This window comes from Pagrus pagrus, assembly GCF_965226575.1.
Source record: "Pagrus pagrus genome assembly, chromosome: 10".
In the NCBI taxonomy this organism is placed as follows: domain Eukaryota; kingdom Metazoa; phylum Chordata; class Actinopteri; order Spariformes; family Sparidae; genus Pagrus; species Pagrus pagrus.
The window spans coordinates 13,795,541-13,817,033 of record NC_140194.1 but is presented as its reverse complement, the minus strand read 5'-3'; the positions used below and the strand labels follow the sequence as shown (position 1 = coordinate 13,817,033).

At 41.0% G+C, this 21,493-nt stretch overlaps 1 protein-coding gene across 7 annotated transcripts in view; it reads left to right on the top strand.

Annotated features, from left to right (window-relative positions):
- Positions 1-20,667: 20,667 nt before the first annotated feature.
- Positions 20,668-21,493, top strand: part of LOC311264181 (tumor protein p53-inducible protein 11-like) — a 37,206-nt gene continuing 36,380 nt past the window's right edge. For 6 of the 7 annotated variants that reach the window (XM_084364825.1, XM_084364822.1, XM_084364824.1 and 3 more), the window contains exon 1: positions 20,668-20,806. The gene's annotated coding sequence lies outside the window, so the exon portion shown is untranslated. The remainder of the gene's footprint in view (positions 20,807-21,493) is intronic. The other variant, XM_084364826.1, reaches the window with a different exon arrangement.

The following is a 21,493-nucleotide window of genomic DNA, read 5'->3' as shown; positions in this document are numbered from 1 at the left end:
ACATGACGGCTCTTTCAGGTGTTTTTAATCATTTTTGGACAACAAAGACGTGCTACACGGACATAACTTCTCTGTGGGATAAAATCATTGCTGGTGTTTTGTTCTGTCGGATTTGTTGACAATACGAAAGGATAAATGACTAGTATTACTTTTGTCTGGATATAATAAACCTGGAACACACAGAGGACCTCCTGTGCTCTGCTGCTAGGATACTAATAGATATCCAATTCTCATTTTCAAGAAGTTTGTAGAAAATCCCCATGTGTAAACTTTAGTACTTAAGTATCAATAAATTGTTCATAAAAAAGGATGGCAACTGCTCTACCTCTCAAAGCAGATAGTTGCAGTTAACACAATTGTTATGCATGAGCAGGAACCTCTGTGCTGCCTGCTGGCAAGCTGCTGAAGTGGACTGTGAGGTGATTTCTGCCCTCTCTGGAGGAAGATGTCGTCCTGTCATTCTGTTAATGAGTATATGCCTTCTAATGAGCACAGGCCCAAATTAGAGTACAGCCAATTACTTCATAGCTCAAGTTCCAGACTGTGTTCGACAACAAGCATGTTGTGGGAGCATTAATGGAAGTAAATGCTTGAACTCAACTATGTTGCGCTCTCTTGGTGTTGCTAGAGAATTAAGGAACCCGTCTTTCTGGATAATTAGGTAAGAATTTGGGGTAATGTCATCTTTTTATGAAGGCCGCAGTCCTAGTTTTGCACCACATTTCATCAAAATCAAACCAAGTTTGTAAAAACATCTTGATTAGAAAAACATTTTCAAACTTTTTCCTCTTCAGAACAATTATGAAAGCCAAAGAATGACCCGTGTCCTTTCTCAGCCTGCACATGAACCAGAATTTAAAATTGTAATTATGAGTTACACAGGTTGTCTGCACGCCCTCAAAAAGATTTGATTTTCGAAATATTAGGCATTAAAGAGGCTCTGTGTAGCCTCCGTGTTAGCGGAGCGGAGAGAGGCACGGGGCAAAGCACTGGAGAACCTGCATGTGGTCACATCCTTTGGACTGTCGTGGAAAATCCAGCTGAGTCCTCCGCAAAGAAACAGTCCAGCAGCATTAAGCAACTTTTAAAGAATCATCCACAGGCTTGTATAGGCAACTAAGAGAGGGCAGGGAAGGTCTCATTTGTCATGCCATGTTACAATCTGCTCACATGTGGCCAAAAAAAGGTGATTAATACATGTAAATTGCTTTAAAAGTCATTCAATAGTCTTAAATGTTGTGCTCATAACAATCTCACAAGTAGGAGCCCAGTCACCAGGAGAAAATGTTGGCATTAATGTTTCTTGTAAACCACATATATGTTCAAATTTGTATGTGTCAGAGACTACTTACTGTAGTGACATGTCGACAAAATGTGTCATATAACGTTCAAATGAAATGTTCGTTACCTGACTTTCCTTTTTGGACGTGGACGACAAGCCAGCAGTCACAGTTAAAGACTGTTTCAAGATTTGTAAGTGTGACATAGAGCGTGACCACTGGATATTCTTGAGGAGACCTTGGGACAAATTCACGCCGTGTTTGTGACAACAAAAAACAGATAGTTTTGACGGGAGGTCAGGACACCTGCAGCCGTGTTTGTGGCGACAAAACAAGGTGTTTCTGACGAGACCTCGGAGCGTCTACAGTCGCGTTTTTGGCGAACACAACAGCTATTTTAAGCCGAAATATGTCTTCCTAAAGCTAACCAAGTGGTTTTCGTGTCTAAACCTAACCAGAGCACAAGCACAGCCTTGTGACAAGAGAAAAAAACGAAAATTGAACCTAAAGAAAGTTGCAACATAAGTAAACGTAAAGCTTTAACTTATCTGTGGTTTTGCCAACATTTATTCTGGTGATTGGGTTGCAAATACACACCCTCTAAAATAAGATAATCTCTTATCAGTTCAACAGCTACAGCAACAATGGGGATCGCACAATGGTAAGAAACATCAGTACAAAAGCAAGAAATAATAGATGAGTACAGGCATTGTTGCACAGTTTAGTACACACTGATGTTGCACATGAGTGAGCTGAGTCGCTTTGGTGTGTGGTCTTTGCTCTGACAGCAGCAGGAAGAGAGGAAGGAATGCTATGCAAGTATTACCAGGTGTTGGCACAATCTATACACACACCGACATCCGTCCCCCCCTGTAGGCATGGCAACAGTTGGCGAGCTCAGGTGAACTGGGAGAGAGTCTCACGTGTCTGACCCAGTCACCTGCCAGGCCTGGAACAGTCCGTGGAAATCCGAGAAAGAAGAAGTGACGGCCTGTTGTTGAGTGACATGCCTATTCTTTTCCTTCACCTTTCCCCAGGCAATTCAATTTACTCCCGACTGCGCCGCAGAAAAACACCTCATGACTTTTCATGAAGCAGGTCTATCTCTGGGTCCGTCCGTCAGCCAGCGCTGAATTGATACATTCCAACGTGATAAAGAAAGAAAGCGTACATGTGTTTCTGTGACTGCTCTGTCTCATGTGACTACAGTCTGTAGTGGAAATGTACAGTTTCTAAATGCATGAAAAGAAAACAAAGCATGCTGATTGTGTGATTGATTAGCATAGCTATATTCTATAAAAGGGTCTAACTGTCTGTCCCTGGCTGTTATTTAGTGGCGTTGCCCTTTTGTCAATCTAACACATCAGCACATTAAGATGAGGCTAAAATTGCAGCAGCATCTATTTCAAGCACTCTCTATTGTCAGCTGTATGGTGCCTGTCTGTCTCCGCCTCCTCCTCCATCCTACATACTGCCCCCCCCTCACCAACACCAGCACCCCCTCCGTCCTTTCTGTCATCTCTCCGAATGTCTGCAGTGTCTTTAGCATTATTTATTTATTCGTCCGCCCTCCTGCTCTTTTCACTTGGCCCCTCCGCAGGCAGGTCAGAGTGCAGGGTCAGTGGCAGACAGAGCCTCAGGAAGTGGCTGGGATTCAGTGTCTTAGTCAAGGACATGTTCGCTGAGGGGATTCTTGCTCTCATGAGAGAGCAAGTCTTACACAAACGACAAAACATTATCTTAACCCGTCACTGGATGAGAGGTTGAATCACACTTTTAGTACAATTTTGAACACATTCAGTCTCGTTTTCAAACTATTTTAGACTCAAATCTTTTCCATCTTTTAATATTTATGGGTAATCCTAACTTATCTCAAAATCAATCTACCTATTACCTAAAGACACGCATCCTTTAACTAAATTATATATTGTTCTCAAAAGATTCCAGATATCATCCAGAGGATTTGAACAAAAATCTCCTGAACCTCAGAAATTCAAATCACAAATTCATCTCCCCCTCTGTTTTTCAATCCAGTTCACCCAGAAATAAAAAAAAAAAAGCATTAAAAATGAACTAATAAAAAATATTTATTGGCTCCATGCAGCCCATCCGGCGTAATCCAAGTGTCCCGGAAGCCCCCGAGATCCCAACTTGATTTAAAAAGACATTATTTACACCCTTTTTAAAGCTGAAATCTTCAATGCAGCTGCTAAGATATAGCGTAAGCATGCACCCTGTCTGAAGTGGGTGAAGCTCCAGAAAATGTTTTGTGGAATTCAAAGCTTCACCTGACTTTCCATTGGAATCGGGGTGGATAGATAGTGACTGAACTTTCTTTTTTGGGTGACCTTATCCTTTACGGGAAGGGACTGGATCTATACTATAGGTCACATGACTGACTAATGATCTGCAGAACCAAACTCAAAGATGAGGGAATGCAACAAACATGAGTACAGCCTCAGTCAGGGAAAATACCAGCCTCACTCAACGTTTTTCTTTTAAGATTGAGAAGAAACTGTTAAATGTAAGCTGCATGTAACAGAAAAGTGATATATGGGTTTCAAGCTTTCATAGTGCCGCCTCCAATGCCAGAGAAATAGCTCTTTATAGCAATGCAGCAACACAGTCTAGTTTTTTAATCACCTCCTGTGATTCCATTTATTCTTCCTGTCGCTTCAGTGCCGAGATTCTGAAGAAGATAATTGTCTTTGTTTGGAGTCCCAAATGTGTGATTTATTCCACGAGGGTAGTTCACATAGACGTAATTGAAATGTCAGTCATTGAAGAGACGACTGGATTTTCTTCATTTCTAAACTTTTTGGTTCCCTTTAGTTGTCTTTTGGTAGTCCTTTATGACCTTTGCAGGAATGAAATGGTATTTGCAGAGATGAACTGAAGCCGTTCTCAGCTCTGATCATCCTGCACCTTCATTTCCCAGACAGACACAGTTGGGGCTTTCTTCATCTTTCTGCTTTCACCTCTGAGGTTTTGTCTTTTTCTGGCCAAAGTTTACAGGTTGCTCATCACAACAACAATCACAAGAAAGACAGAGCTATCTTGTGTTTTTTAATCATCCCTCGTTTCTTTCTGTTGTGCTCCTATTCAGCTCAGAGCAAAGTTTCACATCGTCTGACAGTTCGTTATTTCTGTCATATCCAGTGACTCCTGTGACCCGTTTCAGAGATTCTCCCACACAAACACATACAGTACTCAGACCATGGTAGGACAGTCACTGTATATGTACAGGTCCAGTGTGTAGGATTAAGAGCACCTTTTTGCAGAAATGGAATTCAATATTCATAATTATATTTTCATGAGTGTATAATCACCTGAAATGAAGAATCATGTTTTTGTTACCTTAAAATGAGCTTTAATATCTACAGAGGGAGCAGGTTGCCGTCTACAGTGAGTCCGCCATGTTGCACAGCCATGTTTCTTCAGTAACCCAGAATTAACAAGCCAAACACTGCCTCTATGCCTCTTCGTGCTTCGTCCACACTGCTTGATGCCACTAAATCTGACACACTGGACCTTTAAAGGAATAGTTTGACATTACATAAAATACGCTTATTCACTTTCATGCTTAGAGTTAGATGAGAAGGTTGATGTGCCTCGTGTATTTGCTAAATATGAAACTACCACCAGCAGCTAGTTAGCTTAGCTGAGCATACGGACTAAAAAACTGGGCGAGAAAAGTTAGCCTGGCTCCGTCTGAGGTTAACAAAACCTGCCTACCAGCACCTCTATGGACTGAGTTATGCTAGAAATTAACTACTTTGTATGACATATCAGACATATCTGACCAAGCCAGAATTTGTTTATATTTATTCTGGCCACACTTTGACCAAGTAAAACGTCAGCCGTCATAGAGAGGTAGGAGATGTGAGGAGTTTCAGAAGCTGTTCAGCCATCTGACAAGCTATTCTGATCAATTATACCGGCCCCTTTAAACTAACCAACTAATTAACTAATGTACTATCTTGTTTCTTTGATCCATATGTGCAGGACTATTCCTGCATACACGAAACAAACACTATTATGTTTCAAATTTTAAATTGCAGTTTTGACACTTCTACAAAACATAGTGTGTTTATCTGTGAGCTGTAGAGGTGCCTGTAAATCGAGTTTTTCTTGCTTTCAGGCAGAACCAAGATAGCTGTTACTATTGAGCAGACAGATTAGACTCATATCGATCTTTTCAACCAGCTCTAGCAAGGAAGAATATAAGCATATCTCACCAGATCCCCCCATGAAAGCTGAGAATGAAAGTAAAAATTGCAGTGAAAGTACTAAAATCATACATGATAATGGGTGAAAATGAAGTAGAGTGGAGCCATCTCCCATGAGAATCAACAAGCCAACATTTCTGTAGGAGACGCATGACTGCAGTCATACAGCAGACCTTGGAGGTACAGATTTCTACAGCCTGATATGTGTAGTCAATCACGGGTTATTTTGCATTTGGTTTAATGATATTTCAGAGTGCCGCGGGGAAAAACATGCAGAGTTATGATCCATTTAGCAAGATCAGTTCAACAATCTGCCCCACTGTGTAGATTTCTTTATAGCTGGTGGCTATCAATGAAACAATCAAGACAGTTAACCATAATTTATTAAACAACATAAGTCTTAATGGTGAATCTGGGAGCTGTGTTTTCAAATTACCCCTACACCATCAAAATGTCAGGCAGGAAGGCTCCTGACCCTGAACGGATACACAGGCGCTGAACTATTGTGTGCAAGAAAACGTTTGGCATTTCCACACAAGGTGGCTTTGTGACCACAAGATGAAGGAAGCAGGCCTGAGACCATCAGCTCTGCCTTCTGCAATCAGGCCTTTTTGGTGCAAAAGTATTGCATCCTTATTGTTACCATTCAGCATTTTCATTTCCCCTGCTTCCTCCTGGGCCCACTGTCAGCTGCCTGGAAGGTTTTTCTATTGCTGATGGAGACTGAGGGGCTTCACGGTGTTTCAAGGTAATTGGGATGTTTCTGTTTGCACCTGTGGATGGATATATATTCGATATGAATCATGATGTTATTTCTGTTTTTATGAACACTAATGATATCGGTCCACATATTGCGGTCAGGGCATCTTGTCTCAAAAGCCACAAATCATTATTCTATGGCGTGCTTTCATTGTCTTTGTAACGAGCGGGTCGTTACTTGTAGCAGATTTTTCTTCTGTCTGAGAAAAACCTTGAAATGCTCTCTGTGCTATTTTCCGACGAGTCCTTAAATCCCCCTAATGAAGCGTGCTCATTAAAATGAAATATTCACTCTTCTCGCTGTTTTTCTGCTTTTTACTTGAACTGTCTCTGGCCCGTTACGAATTCCCACAGTTTATTCTCTCTATCTTCTCGCACTGTCATTTGTCTCCTCCTCCTCGAGCTTTTGCTGACATGATTTATTCCCATCTCAAATTCAGTCTCATGGCGAAATGTGAATAACGTCTGTGTCCCTGGGGCAGCATTATTAAAACCTACCTCACTAATGCTCCTGTATTCCAATCACGTTAGTTCTACAGACATATCAAAAAGTTTTTGCTTCAACCCACTTTGTTGGAAGGTAGGTGTGTAGGTGGTGTGTGCCTCAATGGTCCTTTGAAGCACCATGAGTGCCTTAACAATGCATTAGGCAGGATATAATATGTAGAAATAAACCCCACATAGGACTTACCAAACAAAACACTCATAAAACAAAGCTGTAATAGAGAAGAGTGTTGTAGTATATTTCAGTTTAGGCACTGTGCTGCAGATGTGCTACGTGTTGGATACCCAAATAAAATTCAGCAGACTTCAAACAATGAAATAAAAACTCAGTCTTAAACATTAGCAAGCAGATAATTTGTCAAAAGGTTTGACTCACCACATTGTCCTTTCAGTATATTTCAGTGTAAAACATAACAACAGCCATGCTAGGTTAGCTAAATGCTAACATGCCCACAATGACAATGCTAACATGCTGGTGCTCAGCAGGTAGCCCAGATATTTTCTGGTCATAAAGCAAATAGGACACATTCAAATTGTGACCTGATGATGGCGCTGTATGAAATGTTGTGGGTCAATCAACAATAGACTGTATTTACATGGCGGCCATTTTCCTGTGACGTCACGCTCAGGGTGGGAAGCTCCAATGTCTGCTGTGTTCCAGGCTGCAAGCTGTATAGAAAACAATATAAACAATATTATCATTGCACTGCTTCCTGACTGATCAGCAACAGAAAGATATAGTGAAATCCATAGGGACATCAGGCCACAGTTCAAAGTAAAACAACATATTCTGATCACCCCGAGGGGAACATGAATGCCAGTACCAAATCAGATAGGGCTCAGACACAGACGGCACACTTAAAAAGTCCTTTCCTGTCTCTGTGTCATGTGTATTTCTGCCACTGCCTGCTCCTTTAGGAGACTGGCGGCACATCCATCAGTTTATTCACAGCAAACGGAGAAAAGATTGTGACATTATCACCGATCAGCATCTCTTTGACTTTATGTTTGACCTCACGGTGGCAAAGATTAGGAGATCAAGGAAGACTGTAGGATCCATCCTCTGGGGAACATGAATATGTGCACAATAGCTCAGCAATAGTTGTTGAGATGATTTAGTCTGCAACAAACTGACTATCGATTTAGCAAAAGCCAAAATACTGGTAGACATCAGTATGTGCATTTCACCACATGCTCTATTATTGCTATTGTGGCATTGACCGTATGTCCCACTGCCGCTAAAGTTCAGACAGTCACAGAAAAAAGTACTTGAAAATCAATTTAACACACTTTTACTGAAAAGCTGTTAGGGTTTATACAAACTCAGAATTATTTCCTAATATGGTTTGAGCCAGTGACGTTGAAGACATCGCTGGCCTGAAATAGCTTGTTGAAGGAGCCGATCATATTGACTTTGCCTTTAGCTTTCACTGTGCGCCAAAGTAGAACACATCCTGATTGATAGATAAAGCACTGCAGGGAAGTGTAAGAGAAGTCGGCTGCCCTTCTGTATCCCCAGAGAGCAAGGGCGAAATCTTCAGTCAGGCGTGTGTTACGCCACACTGGAATCAGCAGGTCAGCTTGGTTCTTTAAATCCTGTCAGTCTGGCTCCTGCTTGTGTCCGAAGGCACACACACCTGAAACAAAGTCAGTAGAAGGGCTTGTTTTGTAATAACCAAATACGCTGGGTATTTCTCTTTAACCAGCAGCTCATGATAGATGTTCGGTAAAACACAGAACAAACTAGTCAATGAAATTAGGATCATTGGAGGTGACAAATTTCCATATTTCATCTAATGGAGCAGACCCTGTCCCCCTCGGCAATTACATGAATGTCGGTGAGCCGCTGTATTCTCACCAGGCAGAGCAGAGACTTCAACAGTGACAGTCGGGTCTAATTTCATCTTCTGTTAGAGTGGAAAGAGAGATACAGTACCCTCAGTTCCCTCAGTGACCCGCCTGTCAGCAGGATACAGAACAAATCAATGTGTGCTTTTACATGAGAACGTCTTTGATGAGCTGAGGTCGTCTAAATCGCTCTTAGCCAGATTTCAAGGCATGAGATCGGCCTGATGCAGACTCAGAAGTTAATTCTTCTTCTCCTGCCCTTAAATAACCAGATTTTCAGTTTAAAGGTCAGGAAGGCGAAATTCGAACCCAAAGCATCAGTATTTGAAGACCTGGGCACGAGGACCAACGATTAACTACCTTCCCTACTTTGAAAATCTGCCCATTTTAAACTCCTTCATTCTTGTATTTTTCTTCCTCCTGTTTTTCCTGCGCCTGTGGGCCTCAGGGTGGGGTGTTTGCTGATGTGTGAACCTTGACAAAGACAACCCTGTTCACTCTCTTCCAGCCTCAGCTCTAATCTCTCAGCTTGCCGGAGATTCAGACCAAGAACTCTGAGTCTTCCTCCTTTATCGTTGGCACCAAGCTGGACTCCTTTTAATCTGTTTTTCACATTCTGCTGCACACTTACATTGTGGTCCACTCCCCGTGGACCACAGTTCAAGATGTTTCTCCCAATGAATGAATCACATTTATTTTTACCAAGTCTCGAAAGTGCTACAAGAAGTAAATATCACAATATGTGTTATATGTTATATATATTGGACTAAACATAGTACAACTTACATGGAGCAAAGCAACTGCAGTTGGAAGAGGAGATTCAGAGGCAGAAAGAAGCTGCTAGATGTGCAAGAGCAGTCTCTGAGGCAAAGCAGGGTCAGTGGGAAAGCATAGAAAAGAAGTAACCTAGCTAGAGGGAAATGTGAGGCATGGAAGTAGGCAGGATTAGATTAATGCTAGGAGCAATTTATGATGTGCTTCCATCTCCCCAGTATCTTGGTAATTGAACAGGCAAAGGCCCAACACGTCCTTTTTATTCAGGTATCTCACCAGGAGAAATAACCAAGTGCTGCATCCATTACTGAAGTAAATTCACTGGGTGCAAAACGGAAACAGGGCGGGATTTTGTTTATTCGTGTGGGTGAAAAAAGTCAGACAGCCACCAGTTTAAACAGGCATGTTGTGCGGCAGTTGAAGGCAGGGAGGGGCTGCAAAATGAGAAGATGTGAGAAAACAGCTCACAGTCCCTCAGGAGTTCCCCCACCACTAATCTAAGAACAGATCTTGTGTTGTGGTCAGAAACACAGTGTACAGTATTTTTTGGGGGCTGGCAGTACCATGGGGAGGGAGCAGTGGAAATGGTATAAATACAAGTACAGAGTAAGCAACAGAGGCAAACCTCAGATCCATCCACTGAAGGATAGCTGTGGGTTTTGTTGGCAAATCAGTTTCATCATGTTGTTGGTGTGACACTGGGGCTCAGTTTTTCCTTCCTTCCATGCACCCATTTTCTCTCTCAGCTCTTTTTCATGTCAACACTTAACCTTTTAGCCGATAAATAGCCGTTTGATATTGAAATTACGTATTCATGTTGTGCCTACTTGACTGTGTGTTAACAGGACTGAGTCTTCAGCTGTGCTGGCGCCTCAGTAAAGGGCAAGTGTGTTGTGTATCTGGTCTTTGATTGGGTGAGAGTAGGAGTTAGAGACAGCTTAAAGGTACGTTGGTTAGGGCTGGAGAAGGCTGCTAACATCAGGATGCTAACATGCTAAAATTCTTGGCTACTGGTAGACACAGATGGCATATTGTGGGTACATGCTGTTATCTAAGAAGTCGAGGTAATTTCTGCTACCACACATTATAAATATCTCATCAAACACTCCAGGACTATGTTGTACTGGCAAAACAAAAGTTCCTCTATAAAATATTTAAGCCGTGTTCAGTTTTTGTGCATGCTGCAGCGTGTTAGATTGTTTATCTGCGAGGCTCACAGATGGAGAGAAGCTAGCCTGCATCAGCTATGAAATTATTCACCTTCTATGCATGAGCAGTTTTATTCCTTAATGATGAAACATTATGTAAATATAAAATGCAGGCTTGTGCAGGAAATCATACATTCATCCTGGAGGGGGGGGGATACTGTACAGCAGTGGATTTATACCCTCTGTGGTATACTGGATATCAGATAGATGCGGTGGGTGTGGGAGTGATTTCAATTACACATTTATTGGTTTAAAAGGTTCGAACACTGCCGCTGTTTCCAAGTATATAGTCTTGTTTGTGCATCCAGTCTGCTGACGCAACAGTCAGCATCTCTTCTAATTTCAAACCAGAATTAATTAGAATGAATCTGTATTTAATGAAGTTATTAGCATTTCTTCTGGCTGAGACCCACAGGCACCTCATTTTAAAGCACACAGGTTCCTATATATTTTATTTCTTCTATAACACCCTCTGGACATCTTTCAGCGTGTGAAGAGTTTATGTTTCATACATGATATAAAATCTGATTTAGCCCCTTATGAGTCAACTCCTGAGCCTCTTTTGTCAAGTCTGGGAGGTAAAATGCCCTCAAATCTGAATTAATCCCATGTTTGGGTTAATGATTTCGCTCCTGCTTAGAACAAATATGAGCCAGGTTATGAAAATAGCTCTTGGCTGAAGCAAAGAGGAAATTTAATTATACTTGAAAGAACGGAAACCATTGTTGCCATAAGAAGAGCAGCTTAGGTGTTAAATATTTAGTTAGATCCCACGTAGCAGCACAATGTGCTGACAGCTTTTTTTTTTAAAAACCATTTCCATTTGCTTAATCTTTTTGAATGCACCAAAGTGATTCTCAGATGGACATCACCTCCACAAAGACATCACTTTGCTCCTGTTTTTCTTGTCTCGTGTCATTATTGTTTTTGGATTAGTGGGTTCTCTAATTCTGTCCAGGATCAGATAGAGAAAGTAATGATTAATCTCAAGGTAACGGATGAGCCAAGGAAATGATTAACTGGCTGTGCATTCATCCAGTCTGGTGTACGCCGGGTCAATAAGCCCGTGTGCAGACAGAGTGGAGGGGAGACAGGGACTGCATTTCAATAATAGTTGACCTTTGCCTCCTTCTACTTTCGAGCAACAGTTGGGCTAAAGCTCATGGGAGACTCTCACTGATAAGTAAACAGCCAAGCCACAGCTGACTGCTGCACGTCATGCACCCCCCACCCCACCCCACCCCACTCCAGAGGCCTCTCTCAAATCACCCCCTGCACCCTTTCCCTACCCACTTCTAGGCGCCTCCACGTGTGGATCTGCCACATTAAGTTCCATCTAAAATCAACAAGCGAGGCGTGGAAGTGGGTCATAAAACCCTCCAAGAGTGTGACTACATTGATGCTGACTTAGTGACCACGTGCAACGCCACGTTGTGTTTGTCTTGGATGATGCTCTTAGAGAAATTCAAGTTCTGTGCAATTACCTGTACAAACATGAACTGCTCAAACTAAGATAGAAATGTAAGATTGTCATACAAACGCTGCTTGAACGTTAAATTGTATTTAAGATCAAATATACTTTTGATATAAACAAGCAGCTTATAAGCATCATAGTGCAAATCAATAACAAAAACAAAGAAATGCCACTTTCAGAACACTGCACCTCAAACAAACAAACAATCAAAGAGAATTATTTTGCTTTAACTTATCATCCTTAAGTAAATACTGAAGAGATTGACTGACTGAAGAGTGTAATGGCTGCAGAAAAAGGACACCGTCCGCAAATAGATTGGTCCACTATAAATCACGCTTTCACTATGCTAATTGGTTTTCCATTGGGATGGATTCTTCCCAGAAAAACCGAGGTCGAATTTCGGCACAGAGGAAGGTCGTCTGCCTGCCAAAACAGGAAGAACCCCGCTGATGGAGGAGGCAAAGAAGGCGAAAAAGAGATAATGATAGAAATGGAGGTAAAACAAGAGTGAACGGACGGATATTCAGTCAATGTAGTGGGAGTCCAACACATATGCACCTGCAATCATTGATCAGTACTCAACCAATGACTGATGATGATTTCAACTCTCTGCCCAAGAGATAACTTCGTCCAGGATTGTCAAATCAATGTTCAAACTGCTTTTAAAGAAGCACAGTAGCTGGATGAGAATTAATAGAGTTATTGAAGCCATATAAAAGCATGTTGGCCTGAATTAGTGGAGCCACATTTGAAGAACAGGACTGTTGTACTCTTGATACAGTGAGCTTGATGACTAACAGCCATGTAAGACTGTTCCTTTACAGAACAGAAAGCCCTATCACCCCTGGGTGCTTGTTGAACCACCTCACTTCTTCCTGTTGTCCAGCGTCTGCTTCAACACATCCTCTCACCTGCCATTATTGGCTGTGGACAGTATTGGCTGATTCCTGCTCTTTTCCAGGAAGTCACCATCCTCCTCGATCCCCCACAGTCTTCCTGTTGTGATTACTGTGGTTTCAGTTTTCTCTGCCCACTGGCAAAAAGCCTAAATAATCCATTCCTTAAAAATGAAAAAAAATATCACAATCTTGCTCTTAAACAGCATATCCTGCTTTCTTGAGGCACGGGGGGATTAAGGGGATAAGATTTAATACATTTTTAAGGCTATATGATTACCATATGTGAAAGATATCTCATGCTCTAAAAACATCCTGGAATCTTAGGACGTGGAGCGAGACGAGGCACAGCAGGGGAATTTAAGACGTATGCCTACAGGGCTGTCTAACATGATTAGTTGAAGAGGTGGGATGTCTGTAAAGGAGCTGATAAATCAAGCGCAGTGTCACCAAGGTCCAATGAGGTGTTGAGTGCAGGGAGTTGGTCTGCAGCTTCTCCTAAAGGACAATTATTCATGGGACAATGGATAACAAGACGAATGTCACACGGATCTCAGAGTTGTTGGTAATGAAATTGAGTGGCCGTGACCAAGAACCCTGATTTTCTTATGTCACGTGAAATGTTTCAGTGGAGTAAAGGGATTTTCCTCCTACTGTTAATTTGTTTTTGCATTTCTGCAGCAAAACACAAACAGTGAAAGAAGAAAAACACTTTTGTTACTTTTGTTGGATCTGAGACAATATTCAAATGATAAATTACAACCGAAAGCTGTAGAATAATTAAGCATGAGAGCGCGCAAGGTAGGCTGTAATAGCTTCTCCTCCTCATCCATGAGAGTGAAACCCCTTGTTACAGACAATTTCATCTGAGAAAGACCGAGCAAGAGGATGGAAATTGGGTTTTGTCATCCTGAAACATGATTGGTCGCTGCAGGTTGGGGGTGGTAGAAGAGTGTTGTTTGTTTGACAGGTTTGAGTGTGGGTGAAGACAAAGCACACATGCCTCCCACATATCAGCCCCTTTTCTTAGAGCCCATATTTTCTCCCTCATTGCTCAAAGCGCATACAGTACATGTGCACATTTCTGTGTCTGCAGGCTGAAGATGGCCAGTGTTGAAGAAGAATGTTATAATAAACAGAATTAAAGTGAAAACATCTCCGTCTCAGCTCGGCATGTCTCTCCACCCAAATCATAATAATCTTGTCAGCACTATGGTGATATAATTTACATGTGTGGTCTACTTTTGTAGCAAGAATCTCAAAATCAACTTCAACAAGAAGTTTTAAAGATTTATTTTTCAGACTTTTTACTACTGACAATTCATGTACCTGCAATGGTTAGATAGTCTATTTCTATTTTATCATTTTTAGTTTTTCTTATCTTATCTTCCCTTATCTTGTCTTAGTGCGGTGCAGATTTTGAAGGTTAACTATGCCATATTATTGGGTTTAGATTTTATTTAATGCAGCTTTTATAAACACTTTAGCTGCATCCTGTTTGTAGGTCTAACTGAGCTCTCATTGGATCCCCCTGTATAAATAAAAAATGTCTTTTTCCTCTCAGCGTGCCCACACATCTTCGCTCTGCTCACGCCGGTCTACCAGACCTCCTACCCTTTCTATCTCTTGACAAATTGCCCCTGCCTGCCATTCACCTGCATCCACCCACAGCTATTACCGGTCCCTCTTAAATGTCACTGTTTCCCTTGAATGCTTGAATGTCCAACATCCTGAAGGGTGGCTGTCATAATCACGCAGGTGGGGGAAAATGCCACTGAAATATGACCACAGTCCTGATTTCAAAATGTTCTCCATTATCCTGTCATAGGTTAGTTTCCTGACTGACATTATTCATAAACAGCAAGACCCATCTGGTGTGTAAAAATAGTCTAAAGGTAACAGTGTAAGCTTTTAGTGGAAGTGGACTTCCTTGGTAATACCTAGATTTGGCTACATTATGAATACTTGGAGATATCACTATAACATCTGCATCACGGCTTTTCACTGGTCACCCTGCTGAGTCTGTTTTGTGTCAGTGGGTCTGCTCTATCAGATATCCTCTACTCACGAATGTTGATTTACACCAAACAATGGTACGTTATGATTTACAGCTCAGATCCTGTTTGTGTTAGACTGTTCACATTATGAATTACATCTGAATTACAGTTTTTTTTTCTTTTTTTTTTACTGAGCTGCATGTGCAAAAAACAGTATCAAAGCCAAATAGCCACTGACATTTTGTAAGATATGGCCTGAATTTTAGTTTAAAATATAAAAAAACAAGAAACAACAAGAAACAACAGTGATGACATTACATCAAAGACATTTAAGTATTGTGTGCAGAGATAGCTACTGAGGTTAGCATGCTAACCAGCTAGCCCCGACCCTTTCTTGTCTCGTAATACCACTTTGTACCCGGAAGAGGCGATAGTCTGATAGCCCTTGTAGTTTCAGCTGGCAGATACTGAATATGCCAGCTGTTAGTGTAACACATTAACAAGATAAACTCACAAAATATTAAGAAATTAACTGCTCTTCTCTTTATTTTCCTTACTAAACAGGAAAATCAAACTGTACACCTTGTGATTTCAAGTTTCCCTAAGCTTCACTGCCTTGTTAACTCGTCATAAAACACACTTCATTCCAACTCAACAAGTAAAACTCACCTAAACAGTCTTGGTTTTTCTTTCCACAATCACCTCTTATTTGGTCGAAATAAATCTTCAATTCACAGATAAGATGTAAAAATATTCCAGCTCTACACGCTCAACTCTGTCGATTCTTCATCACATCTCACAATCCCGCCAGCTGTGTCTTGTAGTCCCTGAAGTCTTGGTCAGACCCGCTGTTAATCACTTCGGTACTGTGTCCCCCCTGACCTTAGTCGGCCTTGGAGGCTGTGTTCAGCCCCAGTTAGGTGTCTAGCTGTTTTCACACTCAGATCAGGCTGCTAACTACAGTTGAGCATGGCCCTGTCATCCATGGTGACATCCACTGTGATTCAAGGTTTCGGTCCAGACAAACTCTTGGGCAAATGGCTCCAAGGCTAACTGAGCCATGAGCTAATTAGCTAATGTTAGCTAGCTACAGCCAAGGACAGCTAACAAAGAGCATCAGTTGTCGCTCACTCGTGTGATATGCTGAAGGAGAACTACTCATGTAGTTCCACTGGCTCATAGAGCGGTTTATTGTATAAAATATTGTCTAGTTCAATATGAAGTTTACATTTTATCCAACCACAAAGACAAAAAATCAAAACAAGACAATGAGGATAAAACTAACAACATACTGTAGAATAGAAACACTAAACCATCACACTGGGTTATCAAAAATGTAATTTACTTTTGAATATGGCACCATACACCTCTGGATTTTCACTATCCATTGTCTTTTCAGTGGGTGACCAATCAGAAAGTGGTCAAATGATGATAACTGATGACAATCACTGTGTTTATTGGACTTGCAACCTGCGAACACAGCAGTGCGACATTTGACCTTCCCACCCCGAGTATGATGTCAGAGGAAATGGCCTCTGTGTGAATATGGTCTGTTGAAGCAACATTCTGATAATAATAATAACTAAGAAAGTCTGCTTTTAGTCAATCCGCCCTCTCCATTAAAGCAGCTCACGAGTGGAACACTGTGCCGGGCCCGGTTCATATCAGAGAACTCACCACCTACAGGTCGTTCTCTAAACAGTTAAAAAAATGGCTGATTGGCAATCAAATCTGTCAGCATTAGTCAAATAGAAATAATGTGTATGATGCTTAACTGCTCTGCTCCTCCACATAGATCAGTGTCATTGTTGTCTTGTTCCTAAGATTAGTCTGCTTGTGATTGCTCTTGTATGTTCTTGTTTGTCTGTCTTGCAAAATTGCTGCATTGTACATGTCATATGTGTGCCTGCTTATGTATGCTGCTATTGTCTGTCCCTGCTCTGTTGCACTTTGTTCTGTTCTGCTGTTGCTAATGTATTTATCCTGCTTTTATTTTTGTTTATATCTTTGTCCTACTTTTATCTTAACGTTTTATACTGAAACTGTTGTTTTAAACCTGCGTCTTGATTTTAGGATGCCACTTTACATCTGGCCAGGGACAACAGATGAAAACTAGCCTCTTGGCTAATTTTGGCATATTTACAGCAATGTTCATCAATATGCACTGTCCCTGACAAATAAAATGAATAAAATAGATAAATAAATAAATAAATAATATAACATATAATTGTTCCACTACTGTGTGATTTTCTTTCGGTCACAGTGTCAGAAATACATCATAAAAAATTGGCCGACTTCTTCCTACAGTGCAGTAGCACTGTGATGTTTCTTTCAGAGAAATGTGTGTGTACATTATGTCACCATAAAGCTGTTCTTTTGAGTGTGTGCTACTCCATCTGGTTGCCAACCTCCGTGTACCTTTTCCCTCCCACACCTTTCATTCTGCATCTGCCAGGAAATCCTCAGAGGTCCTTCTTCCAACACTAATTTACCACCTCTATGCAAAGCTGAGTAGCCTGTTTTATTAGCACCTGCCTGTGTAGCCTTGATGCTGTTACACAGGCAATTAAAGACAAATAACCCTGCCCTTTACAGCCAGGCTCTAGAGATAAAATGTGGAAATATAAAGCTGTTGAACTGTAACTATTTTGCAATATTACGAAAGGCTTACTGTTGAAATACTAGGTTTTAAGGAAGCACTATGACCATATGCTCACTCGATATATATGAGAGTGCCTGCAATGGTCTGTATATGCTGTCAAGGTGCTTCTTTGAAATGGCTGAAATGAGCATCGAGAAAAGCCATGTAGTGAATCCATAATAGGCACAGGAATGCAAAGGAACCTATTTGCACACTCAGGTATGTACAGGATGTTTTGAACCTCAGGGCCATCTCATATTTCTGACAGGAAATAACTTGTTCGCGTCATTACCTTTGTGTAAAAGAAAATATCTTTGTGATTGATGCCTGTGGACAATCTTCTTTTTTGTTTTTCTCAATTACCTTGACACAATTGTCAAATGAAGAGAATGATTCTCAAACCACCGTGTTGAATTTTTAAAGCCTCTGCTAATTTTTTCCACAATATGCCTTTTTTCATTGCTGTCATACTTTGTTAATCATGTCCATTTTGTCTTCAAACAGTAGTTCGGTGTCCATACAGTAGTTGGAAGTGTCTTAGGAAGGGATGATTACAGCAAGTAATTCCTGTATCAGCATGGGCAATTATTGTGTTAAAACAGACTTACCAGACTTGACTCAAAGGTCACAAGGCAAGTGATTTGTGAGATGATATGGGGTATAAAAGAAGGAAAACAGAAAACAAAATCTATATGGAACCTGCTTGTTTATAATCCTAAGCGGTGCATTGTATTTTATAAGCTTATTATGTCAGCTAAATGTAGTAAAGTAGCATACAAAACAAAAGTATACTGAAGTACAATATTTGAATAAATATGCCTGATTATATGGGCTTTCATTTTTTGTATTTTATAACTGTTGCCGCAAAATCTTAACGGTGAATAGAGATGCAATAGATTTATTTTTTTGAAAAGGGCCATTCTGTACAAGGACGTCACTTTGTGTTGAAAAGTGGTGGGGACATTAGGGCTCAGATGAAAAAAATGGGAAAAATCTTGCATAACGTAGCATCAGTAGGGCATAACCTATGATTGAAATTATGAAAATAATCAGCAATACTTGAACGCACAAGTAGAAAGAGTTCACAAGAATGCATGACTCAAATTCAGCCATGACTGAATCTAAGCACAATTCCACAGGTTATTTAATCCTAGAAAAGCACAGTCGTTAATAGAAAGTTAACAGCATTCTCTACCATACAAAGTTTTTTTTTCTTCTGGGTCCAACTTTCTGGGGCAAACAGTTGTATTACCAATAAGCTCCCATGGGGCAAACTGGGCCTGACTTTGATAGAGAAGTTTTATTTGCTTTTGCCTGTATATTAGCTTGCTCACAGAACTGGCGAACTACCCTTTCATGTAACTGCAGTTGTCTATATGACCAGAGTTATTGTGGTTTTCACCTTTGTTAATACTTTTTCTGTGTCGAGTTGGTGTTGGCAGTGGTGTTGGTGATGTCTGTTGAGCAGGACGATGTAGCTCACTGAGCGGTTTAACACAAAACTAGATGGTATTTCAGAATCAGAATCAGAATCAGAATCAGAATTCCTTTATTTGTCCCGCAAATGGGGAAATTTCTTTGTCACAACAGCCAAAGGACAGTATCACACTTAAACAGTAATAAAAGTAAAAAATAAACAATATAATAAGACATAAGAAATAGAATTTAACTGGTATATACATAATATCTACAATATGAAATTGGTATTTACAATATGACATAGTATTTATTATTTATAATATGGACAGTGTAAGTTTAAACAGTTGGTATTTTTATTTACAAACAATAAATAATAAATATGGATATTAAAAATTGTCCAATTTGTGCAAACCAGAAAGTGTGTGGATATGTGCAGAGTTTTTTTATTGCACAGTGCACAGTGAGGTCTACTGGGAGCACTGCTGGTTGTAGACTCTAACAGCAGCAGGAAGGAAGGACCTGCGATACCTCTCCTTCACACACTTGGGGTGTATCAGCCTGTCACTGAAGGAGCTGACCAGTGCTGTGATAGTGGCCTGTAGGGGGTGGGACTCCTTCACCAGCAGCGATGATAGCTTGGCCATCATCCTGCTGTCTCCCACCACCTGCACTGGGTCAAGAGGGCATCCCAGGATGGAGCTGGCCTTCTTGATAAGTTTATCAAGTCTCTTCCTATCTGCTGCCGAAATGCTGCTGCTCCAGCAGACTATACCATAGAAAATGGCTGATGCCACCACAGAGTCATAGAAAGAAGTCAGGAGTGCCCCCTGCACTCCACGGGACCTGAGCTTCCTCAGCAGATGGAGTCTGCTCTGACCTTTCTTGTATATTGCTGCAGTGTGATCAGTCCAGTCCAGTTTATTGTTCAGGTGAACTCCCAGGTACTTGTAAGATGTCACCATCTCAATGTCTGTTCCCAGGATGTTCACCTGAATGCAGGGTTGTTTGCGCCTGCGGAAATCCACCACCAGCTCTTTGGTCTTCCCGGCGTTGAGCTGGAGGTGGTTCCGCTGGCAATCACTTTAATTACGACAAACTGCGACTCTCTTGACTTGGAAAATTATCTTTCAAATTGGCAAACATCATATGTGTAGTTCATGGCACAACTCAAACGGGTTGAAACAATGATTTGTCTCTTTCCATTACAATGTTCTTCCAAAATTAGGTCCCATGGGGTCCACTGGACTTTAGCTCCCCACTGAAAGACACTGTGCCATCTAAATGATTTTGAGACTTATTTTAATATTAAAAAAAAGTTGCATAATGTTGCTTTAAGGTAGGACTATATTTTGACACTCATAGATTTGTATGTAGTCACAGATTGAGTTTCTTCCTTCCTTATTTTTTTAAAAATAATTTCATAATTGTGCTTTGGCAACACATGTAAAACGTCATGCCAGTTAAGCCTATTGAAATGAGTTGAATTGAATACAGTTTAACGATGTCAATACTTCTTACACCGATGATTGAAACTAGCATTAGTTTTTCCACTGCATAAATCACATGCTGGTCTGTGTATTACGGTAGACACGATCCAATGTGCGCCTTCGTGTGAGCGCGGGTCATTACGGTAGAGTGCAGCTCGCTCGCCTTGTGTGCTGCTGCTGCTGTGGTGAGTAAAGCTCGGAGCCTCCTCACTCTCACTGTGACCACTGACTGAAATGACGGCTAGCGTCTCACTCTGAAGCAAACTCAAGACACCTCTCCACTTCTCACTGTGAGTTACACATTTATTCTGTGCTTTTTAAAAAAACAAAACACCGTAACTATTGTCGAAGTAACGTTACAGTTGTACTTTAAGATGCTTCAACCTGTGTTTTGTCCTCGTCGTTAACGGCTAGCTAAAAATGTAAGAAATTTCAAGCTCGACTGTTTTTATCCGGTGGTTAAGTTGTTGAGTCGTGGTGGTAGTCGGTGTGAATTTATCTTTGAAGTGTGGATAACAATAGAAAAAGCTGGGGGAAGTGAAGTTGAGCGTGGTCGACAGCTTTTGTCAAAAAACCGTTGAAGAAAATAAACCGTTAAAATAATTCTCATCAGTTAGCTTTAACTTCAGGAAAAACGTGTATCTTAATCAGAAGGTGAACCTATTCATTTATCCCCGTGCGACGTGAGGTGCTTCACCCCACGCAGTTAAACTGTGAAGTTATTCAGCAGCCAAAGGTTCACAACTAATTATTACCCAGTTCAAAGCCCTAAAACATGTGCTGCCATTATTAATTAAACGTGTGTATTGCCTGAAAATCCCTCAAAAATGTTAAGTTTTCAAAAGGAGGCGACAGAGTTGACAGCTTAATAGGTGAAAGTGGATTATTTAGCAGTGTGGTAGAGGCGAAACACACCCGATATCTGGATGTTTCAGTGATCGAAATTGCCCAATAAGGGCAGCACTTGGGATTATTAT